The sequence below is a fragment of the Lissotriton helveticus genome, chromosome 1_1 (assembly GCF_964261635.1).
Source record: "Lissotriton helveticus chromosome 1_1, aLisHel1.1, whole genome shotgun sequence".
In the NCBI taxonomy this organism is placed as follows: Eukaryota; Metazoa; Chordata; class Amphibia; order Caudata; family Salamandridae; genus Lissotriton; species Lissotriton helveticus.
Window position 1 is genome coordinate 174,612,854 of NC_136057.1, and position 15,247 is coordinate 174,628,100.

Consider the following 15,247-nt stretch of genomic DNA (forward strand, 5'->3'; position numbering starts at 1 on the left):
TGTTCGGCTAAAGAGCCATAAAAGTGGAAAACAGTAAATACACTTGATATAAAACAGATAAAAATACTTAAAAACAAAAGCATTACTTTATGAAATTGAGCTGTATATTTAAATATATCCTTCAAATATTGCAAACACTTCGATGTGCCATGTTTTTCCCTGACAACTATGGCACTATTATTGTTAATTAATGACTGAATGGAAGATGTGTTGGATTTGCACAGACTCTGGGGCATATTAACAAGGGCCTTGCGCACCCGGAGAATCACTTTTTCCGACGCTCAGGTGCTATGCCCTGCTCCATAGTTAGACTTTGCGTGGCTTAACACTGCTTTATAAATATGGTACCCTGGCAGTTCTCTGCGTGAAGGGGTGTGCAATGGGTGTTGCTGTGGGCGATCCAGCACAACACCCGTTGCTTTTTGACACTGCCCTAGAATTACAAGGATTTGTGAATCTGAGGCAGCACCATTGAAAAGCAAACTTTTTTTGCTCTTTCTATGTGTGCTGCATTCTACAGCACACATAGAACGAGAAAATCGCCTATAACGATTGTTTAAGTGCAGGAAGGTGTCCCATCCTGCGCATAAACAATCATCTCCGCAAAGCAGGCAGTCTTGCACCATGGCGCAAGGGTGTCTGCATTGGCACTAGGCAGCTTTTTTAGTTCTGTCACAAGGAAAACCAGAGGGATGTGCTGTATTCTTTTGAATGACGCAGCGTGGCGCTGCTAAATTGTTTGCATTACAGCACTGCGTAATTTCTTTGTAAATATGCACCTCTATCCACTAAAAACGTATTATGTCAATTTAGAACGAGCTTATGATTAGGGGCTCACAGTATCAATTCCAGGACAAGACTTCTCAGTGAGCCATCAAAAGTGTGAAAAGACTAAGGGCCCGATTCACAGAATGCATTTAAGAGTCAATCCTAGATTTACTCCTATTTTGGTATTCACAGAATGCACTTACTACTTTTGGCATTCACAGAATGAGCTTCCTACTTTTAGTATTCACAGAAGTTAGGATTTTGTCTTAAGTTTGTCTTGAGTCTGTCTTAAGTCTGTCTTAAGAAAAACTTAAGACAAAATCCTAACTTCTGTGAATACCAAAAGTAGTAAGTTCATTCTGTGAATGCCAAAAGTAGTAAGTGCATTCTGTGAATACCAAAATAGTAGTAAGTTTAGGATTGAGTCTTATGTTCATTCTGTGAATCGGGCCCAAAATGAGGGGTACTGTATGTGCAGGGTTATCATGTGGACCATTTTAGAGGGCTATGAAAAAGAGTTTTCAAAAAGGAAAATAACCAGATATGCAAATACAAAATACACACAGGATAAAATCAAATAAAACTTAATAGGACCAATAATCTTCATTTCATTAAACATTTTAACCATACATTAAAAGAATAGTTCAGTTTAATAATTTCAGGGCCTATGGAACGCCATATAATTTCCTAACAATACAGGCACTTCTAATGTAATTAATCTCTGCATTACAGGTGTGTGTGGACTCTAAATGCTGTAAAAATATATTGTACTGTCTTGTGTTGGCTTCTAGCAAAATCGATGCTAAAAAGTGACTTTGTGGAAGTAATATATGGAGCAAAAAAGTGTAAGGCGGGTGGTACTTTATAGTGACAAAATATCACATGGGCATTTATAAAGCTTCTCGAACCAAGGTTCCTGCAAAGGGGATTCTACCATGAAGTGCAGTGTGCTAAAATGAAGGTGTGTGAGGTAGAATCTGTATTGCGTATAAATACAAGATTAGATTTCAGCCTTATGGTCCATCCTTACCTGGACCCTTGTATCCTCACCTTAGCTCACTTGTGCTATCACATTCATACATCCTCACCGAGGCTTTAGTGGCTGTTGTGTGCCCTCACCTTGGCTCACTTGTGCGCTCACATTGGGCTCCATCCCAATTAATAAAAGAGAAACCTCACCACATACCTTTGAAAAAAACAGTTAACTATCTTTACATGCAAAAATGCATATAGTCATCTCACAAAAGTGAAAATGAAAATACAGAACGCAGTGAGAGGTGATGATTTTGGGGTCCTCCCTAACCTAGGAAGAGAACCAAGGAGATGCCTTGAACACCAAGAGCACATCATGCGGAACGATTTGGTGGTGGTCCCATCCTCCTAGGACCACCCCAAGCACAGTTATGGGTAAAAATACAATCCAAGGCCCTGCAAAGCATTATGGGACGAGATTCTAGAGTGCAGTTAATATTAGTATTCAATATCAAAACATTCTTCAAGGGGCAGGCTCTCGGGCTCAGCTGAGAGCTAATACTATAATATTCACTGCTCTCTAGAATCTCTCCATAATGCGTTGCAGGGCCTTTGGTTGGCATTGTATTTTTGCCCATTACTTTGCTTGGGGTGGTCCTAGGAGGGTGGGACCACCACAATCATTGAGCATGATATGATCTTTGTGTTCAAGGCATCTGCTTGGTCCCACCTAGGTTAGGGGTGACCCCAAAATCATCACCTCTCATTGCCTGATATTTTTTAAACTCCACTTTTTTGAATAGGTTATATGCTTTTTAGCATGTAAAAGTAAAGTTGTTTTATCAAAGGGTTGGGGTTGCACTGCAGTAGCGAACTCTGCTAGGCTAGTAGTTTTTTGCATAAATTCTGTAAGTTAACAAATGTCTGCATTCTCCGCCCACGGTTACTTGTATGCTTACATTCGTCCATATTCTCCCGGGCTCTTGTGTGCTCTCACATTCGTCCATATTCACCTGGGCTCTTGTGTGCCCTCACCTTGGCTCACTTGTGTTGTCACATCCGTCCATCCAATCTTGGGCCCTCACCTAATAATAATACAGCCATTTGTAGAGCACGAACAGCTACCTCCAATAGAGGTGTCCCAGCGCTGCTTGTGTTCTCCCAATATGCCACAAGTGTAGCTCCCTCTTTGGCTTCTCACGGCGCTATCGCTTTCACGTTGCAGTTGTGACCGGAAGAACACCACCCCACGAACCTGGACTGCATGTTACAGGTGAGGGGGGCAGTGTCCCACCGAAACTGCCCTTGTGGGACCGACAGGGCAGGCTCAGCCACACCCAGTGCCCCTGAAAATTAGTGCGAGACAGAGGGCTTGCTTGCGTCCTTTGGTGTTCCTTTGAAAGCTCTCTGCCGGGTTTTGTGGAGCACGGAGAGTTGGTGGTCTGATGGATTCTGGGGGGTGCGATCCCTTTTCGGTTCTGGTTAAGGGGCTCAACTCCGGTTCCTGCTGAACTGAGCCAGTGGGAGTCATATCAACTGATATCAGCTCAGTAGGCACCGGAGGGGGAGCCCAGGTCTTGTCCAGCTGTGCAGAGGAGTGAGTGATGGAACTGAAGTGCTGCCGTCCGCCATTTTGATTAGGGGGCTTGCAGCGCTGCCACCCGCCATTTTGATTCCAGGGCATGCAGTGTTATTATCCTAGTTTTTTGAGTCCGGCTGTATCCCATTTAGAGCGCAGAGGTAGAAGCGCCCATGTTGGTGACAGCACGGCTCAGCGTTACTGTCGGCCATTTTGTGTTCAGAGCTCATATCTAGGCAGTACGTCGTAACAGGAACACATGCGCAGTGTCGTGTCCCTCCATGGTGATCGATGCCCCTACTAGGAGCTGTAATCCTGCAGACGATTAACTAGATCTTCCGATCCAGAGCGGTCCTTTCACTGGGTCGGAGGTCTTCCTGCTGGGTACACAAAAGGAGACAATTAGTTACTGAACTGGAGGTACGGTTCAGACTCAGGCCACACAAAAGACCAAGACACATACATAATACCCCTTTTGTGCACCCTCAACCAATGGGATCCCATGTTTGCTTATCTAGACCAAATGATCCATTTGGTCTAGATAAACAAACATGGGTCCCATTGATTGAGGGGGCACAAAAGGAAATTATATTTGTGTCTTAGTTGTAAACTTCCCTGTATCTTTTCGTAGTTGCGGGTGGCTCCCCTTTCTTTGGAGTTACACAAAAACAGGACAACTCCAGTGCCTACCCCTGGAAAGGGGAAGTTGGCTAAATCAAGGTCAATTTTTTACATTTAATTTAGACCTCTTCAGAGATCAAAAAAATTAATAACACGAATACTATTACATAGCATGACTTTCATAATAAAACTGATCACAGTACTACTTTTAGAATGCATTCAAAAAATGTTAAGAAAGTTATACAATTTATAGCAAACAAAACCATTGGGCGGGGATCTTAAAAGCACGATTAGATCTCGAACCGTAAATATAGCTAAAACATTTAGGGGCATATTTTCAAGAACGGCGTTAAGATTATCACCACTTTAGCGGCAGGAAACTGCCGCTAAAGCGGTGATAATGGGCTTGATAATATGCCCTTGTGAATTCCAATAGAAGTCTAGGTTAACACCAGAACATGGGCTTCTATGGGAATCCATATGAGCATATTATCAAGCCTATTATCGCAGCTGTAGCGGCAGTTTCGTGCCGCTAAAGCGGCGATCATTTTAACACGGTTTCTTGATAATATGCCCCCTAGGTTTTAGACAACAGCATTGGGCCTCTACCAATGTATTGTTTGGGCAAACATGCAGTTCATGGGCTATATATTGGGCACCTCCGCTTCAGAGTTCGCATTGGCCTGTCTTATCGCCAGAGTTATTCAAATACTTTGTATAAACTTTTAGTGGTCGAATCCCGAAGCGCTACAGAATAATGCAGCGTCAAACACCATGCACTAGTGTAAATCACAGGTACCTTTAATGATTTTTATGTTCTAAGGTGTCTGCACAATATTGTAATGTGGTGACAGGGCAATGCTTGAGATAGAGCTCGAAGCTTAATCTTGGTGTCAGATTCCTCAAGAATAACTTCAAAAGTGCAGGAATTCAAAACTGTAAAAGTGCTATTGTGGCCTGAGAGTTCTAACGCTGTGTTATTAAAATTATACTGCCCTGATTCACTTTTAAATGTTTTAATAGGTCCCTTAAGGATTCTGCTTGGGTGTGTAATAAGTTATATGCCCATCTTATTATGTCTGCTATGGCTCTAGAGAAGGAACTTGCTATGGAGAGCTCGAGGCGCAGTGCTTCAACGGGGACCGCTCGATTTACCTTTGCATTTTTTTTTTAAGCAGATTCCCTTCTTTTGTATTTATAATATGCCATTTATATGTAGGGATGTATTCAAGGGCATATGATAATATAGGAGGGATCTTTGCGCGACATACTTCTAATAGGGTATGGAAGTCTCTTACTGGAGAAAGAGTATAGTCTCTACAAGGCTCCAATGTGGGCATCCGCCTTAAGACCTATATGATGGAGATGGGAGGAATCTTGTGGTGTCAGAGACAACTTTCTCTGCAGATAGGTATATTCTTTAACTACCTCAATGGGGCTCCCACCAAGTGGCAAGTCAAAGTCAGTATTGAGTTTTTCCCCCTAAACTGTACTACCTTGGTTTTAAAAAAAAATGCTTTTAAGAAATGTTCCTGTGTAGCTAAATAGTACATTTATGTTTTGTTGTAAGCCGATCGGTGTAAGGTCCAGGATGACCACATCATTGGGACACATTAGTAAATATATGGTATTTGCTGCTATTTTTGGAGGAAAATTATCTATTTTTAAAAAGCAATCTGGTAGATAGCTTATAACTAGAGAGAACAAAAGAGGTGCTCGACGGCATCCCTACTCTAGGCCGTTCGGTGTAGATATAATTCGACCAGGTCAGAGTGCAATGAGACGACTAGCCTCGGAGGCTTACTGGCATCCCGATCATCTTTAGCTTCCTCCACCATGTGGGTTCATCTACTCTGTTGAAAGCGGTTGTAAAATCTGCAAATACACTGTAAACAACCTGAGATTTAAACATTACATGTTTGTCGATAATCGTCTGCAAGATTGCTATATTGTCTATTACAGAATGTTTTGGTTGGAAACCAGCTCGGACCATGAGAATCGTCCTTCTGGAGAAGGCCCAGTGTTTCAGATGATCCAGAATTCTGGCCGCAAAGACTTTCCCAGTAGCATCCAGAAAAGCAATTTGGCGATAGTTGCTGGGTACAAGGCCAAAGCCTCTTTCACAGAGTGGTATATTGATGTGAGTGCAAAAATATCTACCTACCTTTAATAGTGCAGCATGGACGTTAGTCAAGGCAGTCCACCGAGGACAGGAAAGCCACCGTCATCCAGAGGGGAGGTATGCACCTTACTGTTGACAATGCACCAACAGTACTGAAAAGCTGCCTACCCCAACAGGGAGACATGGACATCCCTGGTGGACAGGCCCGGACTGGCCGTTTCGGGCACCGGGCAATCCCCCGGTGCGCCGCAAGGGTGGGGGCCGTTTTTGGGCCCTGGGGGACGTTTTTGTTACAGGGCCGTTTTTGCAGCATATCGGCCCTGTAACAAAAACGGCCGAAAACCGGCCCCGGCAAAGAGCTCGGTCGCACCCCCAGGGGGCCGGCCGAGCACTTTGCCAGGGCCGGTTTTCATTCTCAGTCCGGCCCTGCTGGTGGACCATGGACTGCAAGTACAGAAAAGCAACCATTCATTATGTGGAAATATGGACATCCCCGGTGGAAGATGGACTTTGAACAGTCTTCGTTGGCTTGGCATGCTCAATCATGATGAGGCAGCATGGCAAGAGTACAACGAGGTGGATGTATGTTGTTACAACGCATGCTTTTTCCACGCATGCCTTTACAACGCAGGTTTTACAACGCAAGTCGTTACAACGACTTGCGTTGGGGGGCGCTGGATAGTGAATAGTTTAATTTACTATTCCAACTCCAGTCCCCGTGGATAGTAGGGAAGGTTTTGGATAGTAAATTAAACTATTCCCTATCCTAGAACACCCTCCAGCGCAAGTCGTTGTAACGACTTGCGTTGTAATTCCTGTGTTGTAAAGGTACTGCGTGGAAAAAGTTTCGTTGTAAAGGATGTTTCCAAACTAGGTGGCTTCAAAAGCAGGAACTGCCAGATATAGTTAAGCTATTTACCAATAAAGCATTTTTATTGACACAATACAGCACCCTTAGTTGAAAAACCAGAGTAGGGCTCCGCGTAAAGCTTTTGACCTTGGTCTGAACCACTACTGGCCAATGGTGAGACTGAGAAGAGGTCACTACCTAAAGAGGAAGCCATGGGTACCACTGCTATAGGATGGAACGCAAGTACCAGAGACTTCGCTGGTGGACGATGAGCTTAGGGTATAGGGCAGCTACGTACACCTAGATGAAAACATGGACGTCACTGAGGGACGGTGGATGGAAGGTAAAGTAGGGAGCGCTATCTTCCAATAGAGGAAGACACGGACGTCACTGAGGGACGGTAGACTGAAAGTACAGGAGAACGCTACCTTCCCTACAAGAAGACACGGACGTCACTGAGGGACGGTGGACTGAAAGTACAGGAGAACGCTACCTTTCTCTTTGTGCAGACATAGACGTCACTGGCTTTGTGATGAAGTATTAGTACAGGAGACCTCAATGGTTGACGTTGACCACCAATGGGAGGTGGGCGTGGCATGAACATGACTTTTGGGATTACGTTAAACTACACTAATAGAACTGCGTCAAAGTTATCTCTGCTCACTGTCGGTAGAGTCTCCATAGGGTCTTCAGACATCTTGTTGTCATACGAGGTACTGTTACAAGAAGAACAAAACTACTAGGAGGCCCTCACTGCATACAACCACATGTACATTACAATATAATGCACCCAGTCTCAAATGGAAGGCTGTGTGGAGAGTTACGCGAGGGGCTGAACACAGACTACAATCTGCATAGATCGGGCTCGCCCCACACTGAGTTACTTCTTTCTTCTTAATAGCGATACTGAATGAAAGTAACAATGGTGATCAATTCCACTACGAACATCGTACACTAGGCTGTGCTTGCTTTTAAATGGGCTGATACTGAACTTTCAGTGAAGTAGGAGCGTGCCATAAAAAGAAGAGTTTGCAACTCTTAAGGAAGTCTTGAAAAAGTCCAGGGGACGAAACGTGTGCTGGCTGTGTTACTATCAACGACTATTTGTGAAGAAACAATGACAATGCTTGGAGAATAAAGGAAGACAGTGTGGACCCTGTACTAGATCTGAAGCCAAAGGACGACAGTGTGGACCCTGTATTGGATGGGAAGTCGAAGGATGAAAATGTGGACCCTTGCATGCATTTGAAGCTGAAGGGCAACAGTGTGGACCCTGCACTCGATTGGAAGCCAAAGGATGACAGTGTGGACCCTGTACCGGATCTGCAGTCGAAGAACGATGGTATGGACCCTGCACTTCATCTAGAGCCAAAGGACAACAGTGTGGACCCTTACTTGGATCTGAAGCCAAAGGACGACAGTGCGCACCCTATACTGGGTCTAAAGTCGAAGGACAGTGTGAACCCTGCACTGCATCTGAAGCAGAAGGACGGCAGTGTGGACCCTGTACCAGATCGGAAGGCGACAGTGTGGACCCTGTACTGGATGGGAAGCCGAAGGACGACAATGTGGACCCTTACATGCATTGGAAGCCGAATGACGACAGTGTGGACCCTGCACTTGATTGGAAGCCGAAGGATGACAATGCGGACCCCAGTGCTTTAAATGGGCCGGTACGGAGTACCGGCACTTCTTATTTTTATCACCCTGAGTACTGGCACTTCTCTACGGCCGTGGGGAGTACCGGTACTCCTGGAGGGTAGGTGTATTGGCCTCTAGTGGTAGTAACCTTACTCTTTGTTCAGCCAAATCACTTTTAAAACCCGGAGCTGAGCCCCCGCTGAACTATTCAGCGTGTGCTCATTTGCATGATATCTTAGTGTTCGCCGTCATAATGTGTTGCAAGGAATCGAGGCAGCCCAGTTACAGCACAATGAGAAAAGCCATGGGAGGTTAAAAGGGCTTTAACCCCACCTGATTCTTTTGTGCGAGTGTCTGCTTATGTGGGTCAGTTTGCCTGCTTGTGTGTGCGTGTTTTTGTGAGAAATATGACAAAATAAGGAAATGTTAAAATATCACAGTTTGACTTTCATTTTGTATAAGGAATTAACCTGATTTGTTTATAAAAAGACTTTTCTCGTGTGTATTGCAGCTGGATTATATGCCGAAAAACTTTGCATGTCTTGCATTTAGCCCCGCCCCTAGCCCCGTCCACTCGCCACATTTAAATGAGTACCTGCACTATTTTTTTCCCATTGAAATCACTGGCGTACCTTGTACTCAATCTGGAGCCGAAGGACGATAGTGTGGGCCCTTACTTGGATCTGAAGCCAAAGAGTACCACTGTGGACCCGGCACTGGATCTGAAGCCGAAGAACCACAGGGCCTCATTTATGAGGCTATGCGTCACTTTTACGCCGCTGGTGCGTCCCTTTTTGTGACGCACCAGTGGCGTAAAAAATGCGCCTTGTTGCACTAAATTTACAAAGTGACGCATCTAGGTAGATGCGTCACTTTGTAAACCCCTGCACCACATTCTACCTGCGCCAGGTATAATGTATGCAGGGGGGGTGTTCCCACACAAGAAAGGGTCGTAGAAGTGACGCAGTGAAATCTACCAGATTTCACTGCGTCACTTCTAGGACGCAAATGCGTCAAAATCTTACGCCTGCCTCACAGCAGGCGTAAGACTGACGCAGGCCCTTTCACATGGGGCTTGCCCCATGTGAAAGGATACATTGCTCAACGCCGGAAAGACAGAGGTCTTGCTGGTAGGCAAAGATACTACTGCCTGGGGGAACAACTGGTGGCCTGAGGCAATGGGACAACCACCTGATCCCAAAAATGTAGTAAAAAACTTAGGAGTATGGGTGGACTCTGCCCTGAATTTTACCCATCACACAAAAAAAGTGGTGGCAAACTGTTTTGGGATTCTACGTAACCTAAGACCTATCCTAAAATACTTTGACCACCAAACTCGCCAACTGGTGGTACAGTCAGCTATTCTCTCACGGCTAGACTACGCCAGTTCCCTGTTGCTAGGGACGAATGTTGCAGAGAAAGCTAGATTGCAACGAGTCCAGAATGCCGCCGCGAGAGCACTTACTGGCCTTCCACGCCACAAGCCTATAACTAACACCCTCTTGAAACTTCACTGGCTCCCAGTGGAGAAAAGGATCCATTTTAAAACCCTGTGCCTCGCTTTTAAAATCCTGAAATCTGCCTCCCCCCCTATGCTGTGCCCACTCCTTTCATTTTATACCCCCCGACGCACGTTGCGGTCGGAAAGACAGAACCTGGCCATTGTCCCCCGCATTAAATTAGCCCGGATGGGCGGTCGCTCCTTCAGATACCTAGCAGCAAGGCTCTGGAATAAACTTCCAGCCCAGATACGCGGACTAAACGACCTGCTGTCCTTCAGACAGGCCATAAAAACCCACCTTTTCTGTTAATCATGTTATGTCTTCTGCAATATTCCATCAGCAGCAACCACCCTCTGAGGTACGAACAGCTTGCGCCGGGACGCCCCTTTGCTAGGGCAGCCGTGCGCCATATAAGTATATATAACTTAACATAACATAACAGTTGCGTCACTTTTGTGAAACACTCCAGCAATGCGTCACTTTTGCGCCTACAGATACGTCAGAAATACTGACGTATCTGTAACTCCTTGCGCAATGATGCGTCATATTTACAGTATGACGCATCATTGGTGGTGCAAGGAGGGCGCAGTGAAAAGTGACGCATCGCTGTTTTCACGCAGCGATGCGTCACTTTTCATAAATGAGGCCCACAGTGCAGCAAACCTCATGATCGAGACTAGTTGTACTGCTTTGCTCATGTTCTTAACTGATTGCATGGTCTGAGGGTCTCCCAGACTGGTGCCTTTCTTCAGTTGCTGTTAAAGATAAACTGTGAGTGCACATTAGATCACTTCCTCCATGGAAGGAAGCGTGAGTACTTTGGTATCACGCTGACCGATGCTTTTGTACTAGTCAAGACTGAACTTGGTTATCCACAGTCGAACAGCCAGAGCTATATTCATTTTGTTACTCCTGTTGCGGCTCACATCTGTATCCTGTAGAATGACAAGTGCTATAACCAGGCCTGATGGACACATGGGATGCTGCTCGGAGTAAAGATGGCGTGCCACATAACCCTCCATCCCTTTCAGAATGTAACAATTGCTGCAGAGTGTGTGAAACACAGCGCCTGACTTTATGAAAGAGACTTACTGATCACCTTTTTTGTCGTTAAGTACTCATTTTGACATTTATAGCTATGGCAATTTTGATCAGGTTGTTTAAACATCCCCAATTAAAAAGGTTGACAGGTTTCGGCTGAATCAGTAAATACATTTGTGAATACTTAAATACAATTTAAACAAGATTGCAGAGACGATTCTTTCTTTGTCATGAAAATGCAGACTTACATCACGGAGGCTTTCTCAGGAGAACACTCAAAGTTTAGATGTCTTGAGTACTAAAGTACCGCCTAGTGAGGCACATTCGAATGTAGTATTCCGAACCTGCTTCAGGTCACTCTGTACTGTGAGCACACAAGCAGGTAAAGTTTAGAAGTTTTAGAACATAACTGGGGTCCTCTGGATGTGGCAGGCCTCAGGCCCAGTACAGCACTCCGCTTCCTTTGGGCTAGGTTTCTGCAGTATCAACAACACTCATACACATTTACTGCAAGAAGTATACAATTGCAGAGTGCAACATTGCACGTTTTACACAATCATCTTACTGCAGGAGGTATAAAGGGCAGTGTTAATAAAAATCAAATCCCTGTACTTCCATTAAAGACATCATTAATAATTGTTAGTGAATACCATTTGGAATCCGATTTGATGACGCAATATAGTTTGATTTTTTATTGACACCTTTGCAATTTAGTAGCATCCTGTTTGAAGAAACGTGTGTTAAACCTGTGCTGGTATTTTTAAATAAAAGTACCAGACAGAGAACGTGTGGCCCAGTTTGCCTTAAATCGCTTAACGTGTCATATAGTTTACATTTCCATGCCACATAATGTATCCCTGCCGCATAATTTGGTCATCACTGTATAGTTTCATGCCCTCTCACATTGCTTCTGTTGAAGTGTACTTCGATACTGTGGAAGGACACCCCTGTTACAGCATTGCTCCCGCTGCACTGCGAATAGCACTGGAGCAGACATACAAACAAACAAGCATTGCTCCAGTTGCAGTACAAAACCACGCCAGACATGCCCTGAGACAACACTCGACGTGCGGGATATTAAACCATTTTACTGCATTGACTATTACTCTGCTAGGTCAGGTACCTCTTGTAGTCCACTCTGGCGTCGAGGGTGTCCACTCGTCGACATTCCTCCCAGAGGGGTGGAACTTAGCCACTGTGAACATAGCGCCTAGATGACCTGTTCACAAAGTGAGCTAAGCCCTCTCCCTCTGGGGGCCAAGCTCTCAGTTCACGCCGGCTGCACATGTTATCCTAATCCCTACGTGTCTCCAACACCAGCCCACTTCTCAGGGTAACGCAGCTGAGTGGGCTAGTGCGCCTGTTGCGGAGATCTGTTCCTTCCGAAGACAATACTGCAAGGAAAATAAAGGTGAGACATAACAAATACTCTGCAACAGACAGCCTAGTGAGGCATTTGGATAGACATCATTCTTCAAGTCGGTCTGTCTGCTTGTAGGACCCCACAGCACGCGCGGATATATTTTCTAAACCCCTCATTATCCGACCAGCACCCCCACCCTGCTATTTTCAAGACAGAGTTTTCTCTCTGCCTGTGTTATTATTTGCAATTTCCTCTGTAAAGCTGCCCGAGCCTGTGGTCCCACATCTTAGACTTCCTGTAGTAAATCTCCACCCCCACCCCCCCGCCCCCCGGTTAGAAGCAGCCCCTCCGCCCCCACCTACTATTTATAGCTCACCGAGGCCTGCTGTTTTTTTTATTGCTAGCAGCTGTCAGTCCTTCCTGTCTGGTTTCCGAGATGCATTGTTTGAAAGGCGCTCCCTGTACTCGCCGCTAGAGGGCAGCGTTGGGCTACCGCTATCCTCTTCCAGGCGCTGTATCTTTGTACTGAGCCCTCTGGGCATCAAATTGCTGCACGTGGGTATACGCAGGAGCAGAACGAGCTGCCAGCCTCGCACCTGCGGAACCCTATAGCGCTTCCATAGGGTTCCACCCTCTCTGCCCAGCCCGCCAAGGGTTAAATGGCAGGCTTGGCATGGCTCGCGTGCGACAGCGGGGTATTCTTGGGCTGAGCTGGCACGGATGCTTCGTTTTTCACGGTTTAATATCCATCTGGGGGGAAAGGCACGGGCAGGCTTCCAGCCGCTAGGCCCCTGGGCAGGATTAGCGCAAACACTGTTCTAGAACATTCGTTTCCAGCAGGGGGAAGAGGACTGACATATGGCGCGCCCCCCAGGGGAGAGGCGTGAGGGGTCACAAGTCAAAAAGAAGGTGCCCACCTCACAACTTCAAGCCCTCCAAGGGGTGGGGGCTTCTAGAAAGAGCTAATTAGACAGGTCCGCGGGTTACCGCACCGGCTGCAGAGAACAGTGTGTGAGGTACAGGGTTAAAATCGTGATTTTCACCTTCGTTTTGGTGAAAGGACTATGGGGCATATGTACAATCCCCTATCGCCACGGGAACGTCACTTTTTGTGACGTTCCGGTGGCGATAGGGGCCTTGGCTTATGTACAAGGGAGCATTAAGCTGCCTTGTACATAAGGCACATTTCACACTATATTTAGCGTGAAAGGGGCGTGCCGTGGGTGTTGTTGTGAGCGTTCCACCGCAACACCCATTGAATTTGTCGGTGCCCACTATGCACAGGAGTGGAGTACATAGGAGGCAGCGCCAAAATTAAGAACAGGAAAATCCTAGTCTTAAATTGGCAAAACAAGGAGAAATGCAATATTTCTCCTCGTTTTTGCTTTTTTCATGTGTGCTGCTTTTTCCATGTGTGCTGCGCAAAATGCCTTTATTAAGTACAGGAAGCTCTTTCTGTACATAAACAAACCTTTTTTAAAAATGCCGTTGAAAAAATAAATCACTAGTAAAACAGCATCATCGTGAACGATTTTTAAAATGATTTTTTTATTGCAAGCATCAGGTCGTCACGTTTTAGATGAAACATGCCGCCGAGACTTTGACCCCTGATTTAAGGGTCTATAGACGATGAACTGACTCTACCACAACCCTACAGACCTTTCTACCACATCTATGTGGTGACACCTCCCCTTGTCCTGCAGTCTGTCTGCCTACAGAGGACGGGCGGCACGTGCACATGTGTGCAGCTGACGCAGGGGAATGAAAGGGGGTTGGTGGCAATGAGGGGAGCAGATGATGGGGTGGGTGGGAAAGGGGGGGGGGACAGGAGAGGGATGATGTAGTGAATGGGAGAGGAATGAAGCCGGTGGGAGGTGATGGGTGGGGCCAGAGCTTCATTTGCAAAAAAATAAATGTCAGGACCCTTGTCAGGAAGCCACCGCGGCTTACACCGCCCACTGCCCCTTACCAACACAACCACTGACCATCACACTGCAACAAGTGTGACCAATGAGACTGCATGAGGCCCCAAGGCTATAAAAAAAAGGATGGGGCGGCAGGTACTAGTTGTTTTTAATGCATATTGAGTAATAAACAATTGTTGTTCTGCTCACCTCTAAACTACACAAACAGCGCCACCGTGTGGCAGCTGTCATAAGTGCGGGCATTGACAATTAAGTGCTGGTGCCAGGAATTGGAAAGCACCGGCTCAAATTCATGCACTGGGTGGGAGATGAAAAGTAGGGTAGGGAGAGAGATGACAGGGGCAGATGGAAGATACTGGCACAGACGCCACTGAGCACCATGACTGTTAAACTTGGGAGACACAACAGAGGACTTCCTGTATGTCCATGCAGTGGGCATCAGAGCCTTTAGCTGACCCATATGCACACTTGCTGTGGGGCCCCACGTGTACACTTGCTGTGGACTCCACACGTGTTGCAGTAAATCGAAGACATTTATGGGAAGAACCGACAGAGAACAAGCTCCATCAGAATGGGCTGTCATTTTTCGTCTGATGGCCCAGCTGGACACCAGCCGCCCCTTGTAAAATAACTGCAGAGGGGCTTATTTAAGCATAACCGGAGAAGCACGGACAGAGGCTACCCACGGTGCGAGCCGCCATATTCCCTCTGTAGTCCAGAGGGCAGGCGGTCCCTCACTACAAGGGCCCATCCAGGTGTGGCAGTGTGAACACAGATAGAACCTCATCATCTTTGGGGGTCGCCATGGTTATCCAGGTGTTAGCAATCTACCAACCGGGCTTCCTTGAGTACTACTGGGCCCT

The 15,247-nt window shown here is 46.1% G+C and overlaps 1 long non-coding RNA gene across 1 annotated transcript in view; it reads right to left on the reverse strand.

Moving 5' to 3' along the window:
• Positions 1-2,444: 2,444 nt before the first annotated feature.
• The window catches only part of LOC144768444 (uncharacterized), a 74,907-nt gene continuing 62,104 nt past the window's right edge, over positions 2,445-15,247 (reverse strand). Inside the window, exon 3 of the long non-coding RNA XR_013598547.1 lies at positions 2,445-3,699. This is a non-coding gene — a long non-coding RNA (uncharacterized LOC144768444). The remainder of the gene's footprint in view (positions 3,700-15,247) is intronic.